At 41.4% G+C, this 12,102-nt stretch overlaps 2 non-coding genes across 2 annotated transcripts; both read right to left on the bottom strand.

The window, feature by feature from the left end:
* Positions 1-3,733: 3,733 nt before the first annotated feature.
* Positions 3,734-3,806, bottom strand: trnaf-gaa (transfer RNA phenylalanine (anticodon GAA)). The gene has a single exon. It is a non-coding gene; the product is annotated as a tRNA-Phe (tRNA).
* An 835-nt stretch (positions 3,807-4,641) lies between these two features.
* trnay-gua (transfer RNA tyrosine (anticodon GUA)) lies at positions 4,642-4,728 on the bottom strand. The gene is given in 2 exon segments: positions 4,642-4,677; positions 4,692-4,728. It is a non-coding gene; the product is annotated as a tRNA-Tyr (tRNA).
* Positions 4,729-12,102: the final 7,374 nt, after the last annotated feature.

Below are 12,102 nucleotides of genomic sequence, written 5' to 3' on the forward strand. Positions count from 1 at the left end.
CCTAGAACCTCAAACCTACTTTCATATTGTTTGTTCATCACTGCTGTAGTCGGCGCATGCCTTGAATTGTCCGGTTTTAAGGGATAAACAGTAGAAAATGGATGGATGGATGTTTAGTGACAGAGTGGAAACTGTCAAACCTCAAGCCCACCAAATGCTTGAACCCAAAGCAGTTTTGGGAGAAAAGTTTACAGGTCAGATGAGACTTTGCCTCACCTCCAATCAAGAGTGAAAAGGCTGATCTTTGTACACAAGCAGCTTTTCCAACAAGACAACAATATTAAACACACATAAAAACTGTTTTCAAAGGGTTTCAGGCAGGTTTCTGGAATGTCCGTTCCAGAGACTGGACCTTAACCCTGCTAAACATTTGAGAACATTGCTTTGAACTGGCTCTGTGTCAAGAAAGCAACACATGTCAATCAAATCTACCAGTATTTCCAAGAACGGGGTCAAATATGCAAGTAAAATGTTGCCAGAAGCATCTTGCTTCATTTTTATTTATTGTTACGTGTTGTGAAGAAACCCTGAAGTGCTCTGTTATAAGAACATCAGACTTTCATTCTGACTTCCAGGATTCAAGTCCATAACTTTTATGGACAGAATTTCGAGGCGCAGTCAAGGCGTTAAGGGGATCGGGTTTGGTGACTGCAGGATTAGGTTCCTGCTTTTTGCAGATGATGTGGTCCTGATGGCTTCATCTGGCCAGGATCTTCAGTTCTCACTGGATCGGTTCGCAGCCGAATGTGAAGCGACTGGGATGAGAATCAGCACCTCCAAGTGTGAGTCCATGGTTCTTGCCCGGAAAAGGGTGGAGTGCCATCTGCGCGTTGGGGAGGAGACCCTGCCCCAAGTGGAGGAGTTCAAGTACCTCGGAGTCTTGTTCACGAGTGAGGGAAGAGTGGATGGTGAGATCGACAGGCGGATCGTAATGTGGACGCTGTATCGATCCGTTGTGGTGAAGAAGGAGCTGAGCCGAGAGGCAAAGCTCTCAATTTACCGGTCGATCTACGTTCCCATCCTCACCTATGGTCATGAGCTTTGGGTTATGACCGAAAGGACAAGATCACGAGTACAAGCGGCACAAAAGAGTTTCCTCCGCCTGGGTGGTGGGTCTCTCCCTTAGAGATAGGGTGAGAAGCTCTGTCATCCGAGGGGACCTCAAAGTAAAGCCGCTGCTACTCCACATGGAGAGGAGCCAGATGAGGTGGTTCGGGCATCTGGTCAGGATTTAGGGCACACCTAACCGATAGGAGGCCACGGGGAAGACCCAGGACACGTTGGGAAGACTATGTTTCCCGGCTGGCCTGGGAACGCCTTGGGTTCCCCCGGGAAGAGCTGGACAAAGTGACTGGGGAGAGGGAAGTCTGGGTTTCCCTGCTTAGGCTGCTGCCCCCGTGACCTGACCTCGGTTAAGTGGAAGAAGATGGGTGGATTGATGGATTAAGTAATGAAGTTAAACATTGTACTGATATGATCCAGTTTAAGATGTTGTTCAGATTAATAGTGCTTATAAAGTACAAAGAAGAGGAAAAACTTCAACCTTATTGAAAATAAGATATTCTTCATCTCAGTATGCTAATAATGACTGAATTAATGAATTACATATTACAAAACTGTTGTATTACTCATTCACGGATGTCATTTCACTATTTTACTACAAAAAAGGTCAGTAAATGAATGTATATATTTGTAAACGGTCTGAAGTGGGAAAGGTGTAGGATTAAATAAGCTTTGCTTCTTCCTACTCCTTTTCGGACATGATGTAATGTGAAATGGTATTAAAGTGTCTGATGTATTATGTTGTAAGTATGTTCATGTTCGGAATAAACACAAGAAAGAAATAAAAGAAAGAAAGTTTTGATCGATTGACTGAGTTTATAATGCAATTTTACCAAGTGATAAAGTAACAGCACAAAGCACACATCAGTCATATTAAATGATGCATCAAGGACAATACTGTAATGACATCAAATAGATATTTTTTATTTGACCAGGGTACCTGGTTGGTTTCACATCTTGTTCAACCACTTACCAGAGGGAAAAAGATACCTCTTTTTTCAAAAATCATCAAAAAAGTACAGGAAGGGTATGGTGCCATGAGCCGGAGTCAAACCAGGGTTGCTGCAGCCACAACACAGAGTACTAACCACTATACCATCACAGCTGTAATAAACCATCCTGAATGATAATGTGTTTGCTTCCCTGTTCATGTTCATAGACAGAATAGTCACATCTAGTTTGAATGCTAGTGACCAAGCCCCAACATGTTTTACTCTAACAAGAGGAAGGCGTGCTCAGGTAAGATTTGTTTTGTTTCACCTTTTTCCTCACCCACTTTATTCTAAATGAATGTCCCGAGTATAACAACAGATACAACTTCCAGTTATCTATTCACAATGATAACAAGACAAAAAAAATGCATGTTCCAGTTAGTAGATATTTATTTTAAATGCAAAAAAACACTCTCAAAGAAACAGCACTGAATTTTGTTTCAGTTCAATTAACAAAAAACAACGAGCTAGTCAGGAGTTGAACCTAGAATCTTCTGATCCGTAGTCAGACATGTTATCCATTGCACCACTAGCTCCGTGCCCTGTAATTTTTTACAAGTTGTATATTGTAAACATCTTAGGCCAAAGGAACACACAGTTTACATGAGGCTTACTACCAAAACAGGGCTTTACTGACTGCTTATGTTGGACTTTAAAATCTAGTGACCTTCTATTTGTTGCAGCCTGGGCCTTCACCAGCTCTACCTGTTGCAGCTAACCTCCACTAAAAATTAAAACAAAATGCTTCTGGCAATATTTTGGGGAGCATCCAAGTTAAATGCAGCTCAGAGTTTGCAACTTCGGGAGAGGAGCTTCTTTTTTGGTCAAAACCTTCTTTGTTGATGACGATGTAAAACTGGCCTATCTGTCAAAAATGAGCTTTGGGTTCAAGCACTTGGGGAGCTTGAACTTTGACAGTTCCCAGCTTGTCACTGAACATCCTTACTAATTCACTTTCACCTGAGATTGCCAATATGGATGTTATCTCAGATGTTGGACATATCAGCACATCAAAGGTCCTGGGTAGCTCAGTCGGCAGAGCATCAGACTTTTAATCTGAGGGTTCAAGTGGCTGATGCTGACCTCCATACATTTCTCAAAAAATGTCCCTTTGCCCCCCTGCAGCAGTCTTTCGAATCTATTTTTGATTTAAATAGTTTTCAAAAATGATTGTTTTTTCTCTATTTCATTTGAAAAACTGAAATTCAAAAACATCCCTCACATCCACTTTAGTTCAGGTGGGAGAGCGTTAATGTGATTATCTGAAGGATTAAACGCAATACTTTAAAGTCAAATTGTTAGACAGTGTAACTGTATGGAAAAAGTTGTGGTTAATATTTTGCTGTAGGTGTGTTAGATGCACCTTCACCTCACACTGAGCTCAGCTTTATTACTCTCAGTTTCAAGTTATACAGTCCAAGACAAACCCTCAAGACAACAAATTTGTGTTTGAAACAGCCCGATGTAAGGCTCAGTTAAAGACCAAACATTGGCTTAAGGAACGATACACTGTTAAACCACGTAACAGTTGTCCAAATTAAAAAGAGAGGAAAGGTGTGTAACAACTGATACTAGGATTCCACCAGCAAGGCTGGCAGGCCAGGGAGACCATTTCAGTATTGTAAGAGCCACAGAAGGCTTATTAGTAAAATGAATTGATTTGGAAACTCAGCGAGTTGTGCTGAAACCCAGGATTGAACCAGGGACCTTCAGAACTTCAGTCTGACGCTCTCCCAACTGAGCTATTTCAGCTACGAAACATTTTCTTGGGTTTACATGTTCAAATGTAACCAAGGTCTGCCCTATTGGTGACTTTTGAGGGGTGGAAGGAGGTCTTTCCAAGGGGTCTCAAAGTCTAGTATTGGTCAGCAGAACAGGTACTTGAATCCCGGAAGCTCAAAAAGAATGTCTTACGCTCCATGACTGAGCATGTCAGGCTCTCTAAAAAATGTACCAAAATGCTTCTGAAGAATGTTTTATTACCGAGAATGTTATGATTATTGCAAACATTTGGCAGATTTTTCAGAAATGTTCAAAAGTTCTTAGCAGGCTAATAATTAATTCTTCAAGTGTAGATGAACCTTGCTTAGAAGAAAGATAGTTTAAATGGTATAAGAACAGATACAACTACCAGTTATACATTCGCAATAATAAAGAGAAAATAAACACATGTTTCAGTTAGTAGATTTAAAAAAAAAAAAAAAAAAAAGCAAAATAAACTCCCCCTAAAATTGTACAGAATACTGTTTCAGTTGAGTTAACAAACAACAGCACGCTGGCCAGGAGTTGAACCTAGAATCTTCTAGTCCGTAGTGAGACACATAATCCATTGCATCACTATCCCTACAGAAAGAAACATCTTACTGTAGGACAGGTTGTGTTTCGTAAATATCTTACGCCAAAACAACACACAGTTTACATCCTCAGGATGTAAGACATTATTTGGATTCTTATTTGAACCTCATCACACAGAAATGTAATGTATGAATGAGTGAGAATGAGGGAGGGATGTTTTGGGTTGGTGCACTAATTGTAAGTGTATCTTGTGTTGTTTATCTTGATTTAATCATTTTAAAAAAAAGAGTAATCCTTCGAGCCGGATTTGAACCAGCGACCTAAGGATTCCAGCATGAGCAACTACAGTCCTCCACTCTACCAACTGAGCTATCGAAGGTTAGTATCACCACATACTTACTCTGATGTTTGAGTCACTTTAGTATCAAAGTTGACTTAGTTGACCTAAGTTGACTTAGTTGACCTAAATCACAAGTGTCTCAAAGGGCTGCACAAGCCCCAACAACGTCTTTGGCTCAGATCCCAAATCAGGGCAAGAAAAAACTCAACCCAATGGGATGACAATGAGAAACCTTGGAGGGGACCGCAGATGTAATTAAAAATATACCAAAATGAGGCCACGTCATTGAAGAATGTTTTACTACCATGAATGTTAGGAATATTGCATACAATTAAACTTCATTTAACCTGCCTGAAACCCTTTGAAACCATCCTGTTTAAATACCCTGTTGTGTACCTTGTTCATTTCGCTGTCAATTGGACTTCAACAAAAGTAGCTGACTATTTGTATGGCGTCACATTAGTGCCAAAAATCCAAGCGCATAAAAACTGTTATCGCGTGCTGATTCTCCACTTCGTGCGCGCGGTGCATTTTCGTTTTGGCACTTTGGGCGCGGGTATGCTTAGACGGCCCCTCCTTTCTGATTGGTCAGGCCAAAAAAGCTGAGCGTCAATCTGAAGTATAGCAGGGCGGGTCATGGTCAATATGTATCAAGATAATACAGCTCCTGTCGACAAACACATTCTAAATCATCCAAATTTAGTGGAGTTGTGGAAAATGTCAATTGAATTTGATCTAAAAGTCTTTGACGAAGGTAATGTCTCATCTGTTGAGAGAACATCACATAGTTAATGTGATTAATTTATTAATTTTCTTTCCTCTATCTACTTGAAGTTTACACCAGAGTCTACCCGAACCCACTTATCTATGCCTACTTCATATCAGGACCACATGATTAGCATTCTGTGGGTTCTTCCGAGGATGTCGTAGTCGTAGTGGTTTGTACAGTCCTTTGAGACATTTGTGATTTAGGGCTATATAAATAAACATTGATTGATATGGGCCTAATTATTCATGTTATGATTGCAATGACTATTTTAGTAGAATAATGAATGACAGGCTATCACTACAATTAATGAATATGGTTTTAATATTACTATAAAAAGTATTTACGTTTCTGCAAACAACTCAAATTATGGAACATGAGATATCAGCCCAGATCAGTACAGATGGCAGAGTTTAAAATATGTATTTAAAAAACAACCAAAAAAGCTAGCTCCCTACATTAGGCAAATTAATGAATGATATGATATGAATAAACACTCCATGTTTCTTCATTTTACCTCGGACAGCTGGTCCCCATCATTTTATTGGTGTCAATGGTACATGTACTATTTAAATATACAATACTCTGACATTTATAACAAATCGAACTGTTTGGAAATGAGTTGAAGTGGAGAATCAGCGCGGGACAACAGTTTTTATGTGCTTGGATTTTTGGCACTAATGTGACGCCATACATGTACTATTTAAATAACCATAACTTTCTCAATTTTCAACTAATTTCCAAACGGTTCGATTTGTTATAAATGTCTGAGTATTGTATGTATATGTATATTGAAATAGTACATGTATCTTTGACATCAATAAAATGATGGGGGCCAGCAGTCCGAGGTAAGATGGAGAAACATGGAGTGTTTATTCATATCTATGATGAAAGGTCCATGGCAGTTCCCTGGGATTAAAAAGAAAGGAAATCAGGTTTTCATGGCTGAACAAGTAAGTCTTTAATACTATTATCTCTCAGATTGAATTTGCCTAATGTATGGAGCTAGCTTTTTTTGTTGTTTTTTTAAATACATATTTTTAACTCTGCCATCTATACTGATCTAAGCTGATATCTCATTTTCCATAGTTTGAGTTGTTTGCAGAAACGTAAATACTTTTTATAGTAATATTAAAACCATATTACTTGGTTGTAGTGATAACCTGTCATTCATTATTCTACTAAAATAGTCATTGCAATCATAACATCAATAATTAGGCCCATATGCTAATCATGTGGTCCTGATATGAAGTACGCATAGATAAGTGGCTTCAGGTAGACTCTGGTGTAAACTTAAAGTAGATAGAGGAAAGAAAATTAATAGTCCCCCATTGTGGCATACATTCAATATTTACATATACAAATATTAAATGAATAACAATATTTTTTTAAACAGACAAGTGAGGAAAGAAAACACATTTGAAAATATAATTTCCATCATTGACTGACATGTGTGGACTGATTGTATGAAAAGAGAGATATTGATCTTGACTCTTCATTAACTATGTGATGTTCTCTCAACAGATGAGACATTACCTTCTTTAAAGACTTTTGGATCAAATTCAATTGGCATTTTCCACAACTCCACTAATTTGGACTTTTCTAATGTGTTTGTCAACAGGAGCTGTATCATCTTGATACATATTGACCATGACCCGCCCTGCTATACGTCTGATTGGCCTGCAGCTATTTTCGCCTGACCAATCAGAAAGGAGGGGCGGTCTAAACATAATCGCCCCCAAAGTGCCAAAACCAAGACGGCGCACAAAGACACCGGGCGCAAGCAAAAAGGACGCCACGCGCGCGCACAAAGGCACCAGACGCGCGCAAATGGGTGTCGCGCGCGTGTACGAAGTGGAGAATCAGCGCGCGATAACAGTTTTTATGCGCTTGGATTTTTGGCACTAATGTGACGCCATAGATTTGTCTCAACTGACCATTAAACTTGTGTCCCCAAGGCATTTGGCTCCAACTTCGGGAGAGTAGCTTCTTTTTTGGTCAAAACCTTCTTACTTGATGAGGATGTAAAAGTGTCTTAATTGTCATTAATGAGGTTTGTGTTCAAGCAATTGGTGAGTTGAGCTTTGACAGTTCCCAGCTTGTCACTGAACATCCTAACTAATTCATGTCCACCTGAGGTTGCCAATATGGCTGTTCTCTTAGATGTTGGGCAAATCAGGTTTGAAGAGGGACTGGGTAGCTCAGACAGCAGAGCATCACACTTTTAATCTGAGGGTCCAGGGTTCAAGTCCTTGTTCCAGCAACTGATGCTAGCCTCTTTACATTTCTGCAAAAACTTCACTTAGCAGTCCTGTAACCTGTATTTAGTTTGAGTAGTTTTCAAAAGCAGCCAACAAGAGGCCTTACAACCACTTTAGCTCAGGTGGCAGAGCATTAAACTGATCATCTGAAGGTTAAGACGCAAAGTGTTAAAGTGAAGTTGTTAGACTGTATGAAAGTTGTGCTTCATCTCTTGCTGTAAGTGTGTTGGATGCACCCTCACGTCACACTGAGCCCCGCTTTACTACTCTCACTTTCAACTCATACATGTTTGTTTACTTTGGACTGTAAGTGTGTTGGATGCACCCTCACGTCACACTGAGCCCCGCTTTACTACTCTCACTTTCAACTCATACATGTTTGTTTACTTTGGACTGTAAGTGTGTTGGATGCACCCTCACGTCACACTGAGCCCCGCTTTACTACTCTCACTTTCAACTCATACATGTTTGTTTACTTTGGACTGTAAGTGTGTTGGATGCACCCTCACGTCACACTGAGCCCCGCTTTACTACTCTCACTTTCAACTCATACATGTTTGTTTACTTTGGACTGTAAGTGTGTTGGATGCACCCTCACGTCACACTGAGCCCCGCTTTACTACTCTCACTTTCAACTCATACATGTTTGTTTACTTTGGACTGTAAGTGTGTTGGATACACCCTCACGTCACACTGAGCCCCGCTTTACTACTCTCACTTTCAACTCATACATGTTTGTTTACTTTGGACTGTAAGTGTGTTGGATGCACCCTCACGTCACACTGAGCCCCGCTTTACTACTCTCACTTTCAACTCATACATGTTTGTTTACTTTGGACTGTAAGTGTGTTGGATACACCCTCACGTCACACTGAGCCCCGCTTTACTACTCTCACTTTCAACTCATACATGTTTGTTTACTTTGGACTGTAAGTGTGTTGGATGCACCCTCACGTCACACTGAGCCCCGCTTTACTACTCTCACTTTCAACTCATACATGTTTGTTTACTTTGGACTGTAAGTGTGTTGGATGCACCCTCACGTCACACTGAGCCCCGCTTTACTACTCTCACTTTCAACTCATACATGTTTGTTTACTTTGGACTGTAAGTGTGTTGGATGCACCCTCACGTCACACTGAGCCCCGCTTTATTACTCTCACTTTCAACTCATACATGTTTGTTTACTTTGGACTGTAAGTGTGTTGGATGCACCCTCACGTCACACTGAGCCCCGCTTTACTACTCTCCCTTTCAACTCATACATGTTTGTTTACTTTGGACTGTAAGTGTGTTGGATGCACCCTCACGTCACACTGAGCCCCGCTTTATTACTCTCACTTTCAACTCATACATGTTTGTTTACTTTGGACTGTAAGTGTGTTGGATGCACCCTCACGTCACACTGAGCCCCGCTTTACTACTCTCACTTTCAACTCATACATGTTTGTTTACTTTGGACTGTAAGTGTGTTGGATGCACCCTCACGTCACACTGAGCCCCGCTTTACTACTCTCACTTTCAACTCATACATGTTTGTTTACTTTGGACTGTAAGTGTGTTGGATGCACCCTCACGTCACACTGAGCCCCGCTTTACTACTCTCACTTTCAACTCATACATGTTTGTTTACTTTGGACTGTAAGTGTGTTGGATGCACCCTCACGTCACACTGAGCCCCGCTTTACTACTCTCACTTTCAACTCATACATGTTTGTTTACTTTGGACTGTAAGTGTGTTGGATGCACCCTCACGTCACACTGAGCCCCGCTTTACTACTCTCACTTTCAACTCATACATGTTTGTTTACTTTGGACTGTAAGTGTGTTGGATGCACCCTCACGTCACACTGAGCCCCGCTTTACTACTCTCACTTTCAACTCATACATGTTTGTTTACTTTGGACTGTAAGTGTGTTGGATGCACCCTCACGTCACACTGAGCCCAGCTTTACTACTCTCACTTTCAACTCATACATGTTTGTTTACTTTGGACTGTAAGTGTGTTGGATGCACCCTCACGTCACACTGAGCCCCGCTTTACTACTCTCACTTTCAACTCATACATGTTTGTTTACTTTGGACTGTAAGTGTGTTGGATACACCCTCACGTCACACTGAGCCCCGCTTTACTACTCTCACTTTCAACTCATACATGTTTGTTTACTTTGGACTGTAAGTGTGTTGGATGCACCCTCACGTCACACTGAGCCCCGCTTTATTACTCTCACTTTCAACTCATACATGTTTGTTTACTTTGGACTGTAAGTGTGTTGGATGCACCCTCACGTCACACTGAGCCCCGCTTTACTACTCTCCCTTTCAACTCATACATGTTTGTTTACTTTGGACTGTAAGTGTGTTGGATGCACCCTCACGTCACACTGAGCCCCGCTTTATTACTCTCACTTTCAACTCATACATGTTTGTTTACTTTGGACTGTAAGTGTGTTTGATGCACCCTCACGTCACACTGAGCCCCGCTTTACTACTCTCACTTTCAACTCATACATGTTTGTTTACTTTGGACTGTAAGTGTGTTGGATGCACCCTCACGTCACACTGAGCCCCGCTTTACTACTCTCACTTTCAACTCATACATGTTTGTTTACTTTGGACTGTAAGTGTGTTGGATGCACCCTCACGTCACACTGAGCCCCGCTTTACTACTCTCACTTTCAACTCATACATGTTTGTTTACTTTGGACTGTAAGTGTGTTGGATGCACCCTCACGTCACACTGAGCCCCGCTTTACTACTCTCACTTTCAACTCATACATGTTTGTTTACTTTGGACTGTAAGTGTGTTGGATGCACCCTCACGTCACACTGAGCCCCGCTTTACTACTCTCACTTTCAACTCATACATGTTTGTTTACTTTGGACTGTAAGTGTGTTGGATGCACCCTCACGTCACACTGAGCCCCGCTTTACTACTCTCACTTTCAACTCATACATGTTTGTTTACTTTGGACTGTAAGTGTGTTGGATGCACCCTCACGTCACACTGAGCCCCGCTTTACTACTCTCACTTTCAACTCATACATGTTTGTTTACTTTGGACTGTAAGTGTGTTGGATGCACCCTCACGTCACACTGAGCCCCGCTTTACTACTCTCACTTTCAACTCATACATGTTTGTTTACTTTGGACTGTAAGTGTGTTGGATGCACCCTCACGTCACACTGAGCCCCGCTTTACTACTCTCACTTTCAACTCATACATGTTTGTTTACTTTGGACTGTAAGTGTGTTGGATGCACCCTCACGTCACACTGAGCCCCGCTTTATTACTCTCACTTTCAACTCATACATGTTTGTTTACTTTGGACTGTAAGTGTGTTGGATGCACCCTCACGTCACACTGAGCCCCGCTTTACTACTCTCCCTTTCAACTCATACATGTTTGTTTACTTTGGACTGTAAGTGTGTTGGATGCACCCTCACGTCACACTGAGCCCCGCTTTATTACTCTCACTTTCAACTCATACATGTTTGTTTACTTTGGACTGTAAGTGTGTTGGATGCACCCTCACGTCACACTGAGCCCCGCTTTACTACTCTCACTTTCAACTCATACATGTTTGTTTACTTTGGACTGTAAGTGTGTTGGATGCACCCTCACGTCACACTGAGCCCCGCTTTACTACTCTCACTTTCAACTCATACATGTTTGTTTACTTTGGACTGTAAGTGTGTTGGATGCACCCTCACGTCACACTGAGCCCCGCTTTACTACTCTCACTTTCAACTCATACATGTTTGTTTACTTTGGACTGTAAGTGTGTTGGATGCACCCTCACGTCACACTGAGCCCCGCTTTACTACTCTCACTTTCAACTCATACATGTTTGTTTACTTTGGACTGTAAGTGTGTTGGATGCACCCTCACGTCACACTGAGCCCCGCTTTACTACTCTCACTTCCAACTCATACATGTTTGTTTACTTTGGACTGTAAGTGTGTTGGATGCACCCTCACGTCACACTGAGCCCCGCTTTATTACTCTCACTTTCAACTCATACATGTTTGTTTACTTTGGACTGTAAGTGTGTTGGATGCACCCTCACGTCACACTGAGCCCCGCTTTACTACTCTCACTTTCAACTCATACATGTTTGTTTACTTTGGACTGTAAGTGTGTTGGATGCACCCTCACGTCACACTGAGCCCCGCTTTACTACTCTCCCTTTCAACTCATACATGTTTGTTTACTTTGGACTGTAAGTGTGTTGGATGCACCCTCACGTCACACTGAGCCCCGCTTTATTACTCTCACTTTCAACTCATACATGTTTGTTTACTTTGGACTGTAAGTGTGTTGGATGCACCCTCACGTCACACTGAGCCCCGCTTTACTACTCTCACTTTCAACTCATACATGTTT

The sequence above is a fragment of the Nerophis ophidion genome, unplaced genomic scaffold (genome assembly GCF_033978795.1).
Source record: "Nerophis ophidion isolate RoL-2023_Sa unplaced genomic scaffold, RoL_Noph_v1.0 HiC_scaffold_46, whole genome shotgun sequence".
Lineage (NCBI taxonomy): Eukaryota > Metazoa > Chordata > Actinopteri > Syngnathiformes > Syngnathidae > Nerophis > Nerophis ophidion.